Genomic DNA, 5,351 nt, shown 5'->3' with positions numbered 1-5,351 from the left:
CCAAAAAGGTGTACAGTGCAAATGACGGGGGGCACAGAGTTTTTAGTGTTATAGTGAGGAATATATAGCACTATTTGTTAGGAATGGACATATAATCATTGTTGTGCATATTTCTCTGTGTGTTCCCTATCAGATTTATCCACTATAGTCCACATGTGTCTACATGCGTGAGTGCTCTGTCACAATCAGCTGTGGGAATCCCTGTCGGCATCGCCGATGCCTGTTGGTACTTGATTCAGTAGATGCAGTGTCAGCAGGTCGGTAGTTGTATGCTTTTCAAAAGTAAACACTGTATGGGAGACACAGTAGTATGTGGGTGACCCTGTCGGCACCTACTGTTATTACTGGGTGTAAATTAACATGCTGTAACTGACTTATACCTGTATATGTATTTATACGTATGGTACGGTTCCATGGCCCTGTAGCTTGAGCACAGATATGGTAGTATTGGTGGGGGAGTGATATTAAAATTATATATGTATACTTCCCTCGGACCCCTCGGGGTCGCAAGAATGTTATTTTGCCTGGTTACTACTCCCTGCTGTTGACGAATACTAGGTTTTCTGTCGACCATAAGGTTTCCTGGTTAGATCCACAACTGGGGATGGTCATACACATACAGAACACATTAATGTCACTAGGGATCCGATGGTTCCGGACAATCCGCTTATATGTATGATAGATAGATATATATATATATATACATTCGAAGTAGAACCGTCACTCGTAGCTAAACTGCATCTGGTGGGTGCCTTCAGTAGAATATGAATAATAAACAGCATTTTGTTATTCTGTTATGCCTGCCTTGACAACGGTGCTTGCGGCACCGAAACGTTGGCTGCTATAGGCATGTGAGATTTTTTTCTGATGTGAACCAGTAAATCACCTTTTCAAGTTTTGGAGTGCCACAGTCTATTGCTCTTTATATATATATATATATATATATATATATATATATATATATATAATATGTGTGTATTACAATATGTATATTCATATTACGATTTCTAATGAATGCTGAAGTAGAAGTATTCCTTCTCATGTGCTGGTCGCTCTGTTGATAAAGCTCTAGGTCGGCCGTGACGAGTTGGTCTCAGATCCTCACGAGGAGTCTGAATGTTTATTCTTTTCCCGCCGTGGATAGAATGCTGTGAAAGTCAACTCCTGGTCGACACAGGGCCCTTTCACAAAGGATCGTACACAGGAAGCTATGGTGGCCAATTCCGGGATCGGGATCGGCGGGATCCCGAGATTTAGGCCCAAAAATGGCTGGGATTCAATCTCGGGGATTGAGGGATCAGCGTTGAGCGTCCACAGGACGCTCAAACGATGCCCCGCTTCCTCCTTCCGGGTCCCTAGCGCAGCGTGAGAGGTCACGCTGCGCTGTCAGCTGCTGGTGGGAGCCGCCAGCAGCATTCAAAGGATGTTCCCCTCCCGCCCGCCCCCGGTATATGGTGAGTTATATGTTCGGGGCAGGGTGAGGGAGCGGCCACCTAGGTAAAAGCCAATCCCGGGAATCCCGGGATTGGCCATTTTTCAATCCCGATACCCGGGATTGAAAAAATGGCCCGGGATTGGCTTCCCTACAGGAAGCTAAGTGATATTTTATTTCTATGCTTTGGAGTTATTTGCATTACATGCACATGGGGGAGTGTTTGCATTCGGAAAAGGCATCCGATAGAATTACCCTAAAGAGAGAGGGGATGTTTCTTAGGTTGCTTCTTCTCTATAACATTGCAGCAGGCTGCCGTGCGACTGCAGGAGGCGTGGCCGGGGGAAGGCTTAGGCTGACTCCGAGAGATACTGGAGCTTTTCCCTGGGACGGTGTACCGTTGTTTGGGGATGCCTCAGTTAAGTCGATCTCGGCGGATACCACTGGTAAGTCTACCTTCGTGAGTTAGATTCCCTCACAACGGTTGGTGCCGCATTCTGTTGTGGGATGCAGTCATTTTTACCGGTTTGATACCGTTCTTTTTTCTTTTTCTGTGCAGATAGTGGAAGGTGAAAAGGTAAGAGTTCTGCAGCCTTGTTAGGTTCGCAGAAGCGGATGTCGTTTTCTGTTTCTACCACATCCACCGCATGTCGCTGGGTCTATCTGATGGAACCCACACCGGTGGGAACTTGTCTAATACTCTTCAGTCAGTCTGGGAATGGACTTGGGCCTCTGAGTTGATAATAGAATCCATAGGGGGTCATACTGGAGTTTACAGATGATTTCCCTCACTGATTTTTCAAATAGATCTTACCAATTCCCCTCTGAAAGGGGAGGCAGTACGCGACGCCATACCAGAGTTGCGTCAGGTTCAGGCCATTGTCCTGCTGTTCCTGTTAAAAAAAAAACACAAAAAAAACACAAAAAAAACAAAGATTTCTACTTTCGAAGTTGAACTACAGGATGGAATCTCCCAGGCCAGGGAGCTCCAGCACGTAAAGGTAGAAAAGGGTTTAACTGCGTTTTTCTCCACATTCAGCTTACCTGGGTTGATATCCAGGATTGTCTTTGCCATTTCAGCGGAGTGAGGGCAGTAGGATGGTTTTCTTTCAATGGTAAGAGCCGTTGTTATTCTGTACTGAGAGACTCTCCTGATTAAGGTGAGGTCAAGAAACAAGTGGTGCAAATCGTTGTTTCTCTCTGACTGTTCTCCAACACGGAATGGCTATTGTTCCCAACGACGCAGATGTCGGAGGTGGGTATCAGAGTAGATACTGAACGGTTGAGGATCTGTGTTTTCCTGTGGAAAGAGGTCTGAGGATCCGGAGTCGGATCAGATTTGCAGTGACAATCCATCAATATGTTCTGTTGATGAGGAAGATGAGTGCGGCCTAAGAGGCCTTTTCGGTGAGCAGGTCAAATGCCAGAGTGGTCCGGGTCTCACTTGCACATGCACCGGAATATAATCCTAATGGCCAGGATATCGCTCCTGAGGTGTCTGCTCAGTTCTCACCTCCTAGAGAGACGAAGGTTCGGGATCCAGGATTAGATCCTGGTGTCCATACATGCAGATCTCCGAGACTGGGGAGCAGTCCTTGCAAGGGAAGTATTTCCAGATGAAAAAGGTCAAGCTGGGAAGCTTGTCTGCAATACGTTTTCTTGAATTAAGAGCTATTTTCAACGAACATATTCTTCGTGATCTGCCGTCTTGATTCTGTCGGACGACTTGACAGCAGTGGCGTAAGTGTGCCGCTAGGGCGGAACAAGAAGCAAAGCCGCAATGGCAGAAGCCGCAAAAGTTTTCCGCTGGGTGGGAAGACTGTTAAACGTTATATTAGCTGTCTTCGTTCCGGAGGTGAACGACAGAGAAATAGATTTCATCTGCAGACGCGATCTCCATCCGGGAGAAATACAGTCGTCATCGAGAAGTTTTCACAGACGTGATAAGTCTTTGAGGAGTGCCTCAATTGGACATGTTGGCGTCTCGCCTCAACGAGAGACTTCAGGGATATTGTTCCAGGTCGAGGGACACTCAAGCTATAACAGTGGACGCTCTCGTGACACCTTGGGTGTTTTCAGTCGGTCTATGTGTCCCCTCCGCTTTCACTCTTTCTGAAGGTGATAAACGAAAGAAGAACAAAGGTTCAGGCGATCCTCATTGTTCCGGTCTAGCCAAGGAGGGCTTGGTATCCAGATCTTCAGGATTTACTCATAGAAGATCCCTGGCCTCTTCCTCTACGTGAGGAACTGTTACAGCAAGATCCGGGCGTGTATCAAGACTTACCGCGGCTGCGTTTGACGGCGTGGCGGTTGAACACCATATCCTAGCCCGGAAGGGTATTCCCAGTGAAGTCAATTCCACACTTCTTACGGCTAGAGAAGAAGTAACGGCAAAGCCTTACCACTGTATTTGGCGTAAATATGTGTCTTGGTGTGAATCCAAGAAGGTTCCTACGGAAGACTTTCAGCTGGGTCGTTCTTCTCCATTCTTTGCAAGCAGGTGTGGATGCAGGCCTAAAGTTAGGCTCCATTTCAGTGCAGTTTTGGCCTTATAAATTTTCTTTCAAAAAAGAATTGGCCACCTTTCCGGAAGTTCAGACTTTAGTGAAAGGGGTGCTGCACATCCAACCTCCATTTGTGCCCCATTGGCACCGTGGGACCTTGACGTGGTGTTGCGTTCTTGTGTCACACTGATTGGAGCCTTTATGAGAGGTTGTGTTAAAATTTCTCTCTTGGTAAGTGGTCATGCTATTGGCCTTGGCGTCCACAAGGCGGGTGTCGGAAGTAGTGGCTTAGTCTCACGAGCCCCTGTGTGATCTTCCATGTGGATAGAGCGGAATTGAGAACTCGGATAATAGTTCTGCCAAAAGTGGTTTCTGTGTTTCGCAGAAACCAGCCTATTTTGATGCCTGTGGTTACTTAAGCATTGGCTGATTCAAAGTCTCTCGATGTAGTCAGGGCTTTGAATATTTATGTCGCCAATTTGGCTCAGATTGGGGAAACAGAGCCTCTGTTTGTCCGGTATGCTCCCAGCATGATTGGGGCGTCTGCGTCTTTGCAGTCTGTTATACGCTGGATCTGGTATACGATTCGGCGTGCTCATTCTGTGGCTGGATTGCCGTTACCGAAGTCGGTGGAGACCCATCCTACCAGGAAGATGGGCTCTTCTTGGGCGGAGCTAAGCTCTACAAGTTTGATACCCTGGCTGATGGGGACCTCATGTTTGCTCAATCGGTGCTGCAGAGTCGTCCGCAATCTCCCGCCCGGTCTGGAGCTTTGGTATAAACCCCATGGTCCTTACGGAGTCCCCAGCATCCTCTAGGACGTAGGAGAAAATAGGATTTTAATACCTACCGGTAAATCCTTTTCTCTTAGTCCGTAGAGGATGCTGGGCGCCCGTCCCAGTGCGTACTGTGTCTGCAGTTATTGGTTATGGTTACACTCTTGTGGTGTTTCTTTTCTGTCAGGCTGTTGCTGACGTTGTTCATGCCATGGCATGCGGTATCTTATTATTGGTTGTGTTGACACACAGGTTGCGTTACATATTCTCTCAGCATATGGCTGTGTATTTTTTCATGCCATTGGCTGGTATTCTATTGAATGCCACGTTCTGCGGTATGTTCGAGGTGTGAGCTGGTATGACACTCACCGTGTTTAAACAATAAATTCTTTCCTCGAAATGTCCGTCTCCCTGGGCAAAGTTCTCTAACTGGAGTCTGGAGGAGGGGCATAGAGGGAGGAGCCAGTTCACACACATTCAAAGTCTTATAGTGTGCCCATGTCTCCTGCGGATCCCGTCTATACCCCATGGTCCTTACGGAGTCCCCAGCATCCTCTACGGACTAAGAGAAAAGGATTTACCGGTAGGTATTAAAATCCTATTTTCTCATAGTCCGTAGAGGATGATAGGGTTCAATTT

The sequence above is a fragment of the Pseudophryne corroboree genome, chromosome 8, assembly GCF_028390025.1.
Source record: "Pseudophryne corroboree isolate aPseCor3 chromosome 8, aPseCor3.hap2, whole genome shotgun sequence".
Classification (NCBI taxonomy): domain Eukaryota; kingdom Metazoa; phylum Chordata; class Amphibia; order Anura; family Myobatrachidae; genus Pseudophryne; species Pseudophryne corroboree.
This window is presented reverse-complemented; position numbering follows the sequence as displayed.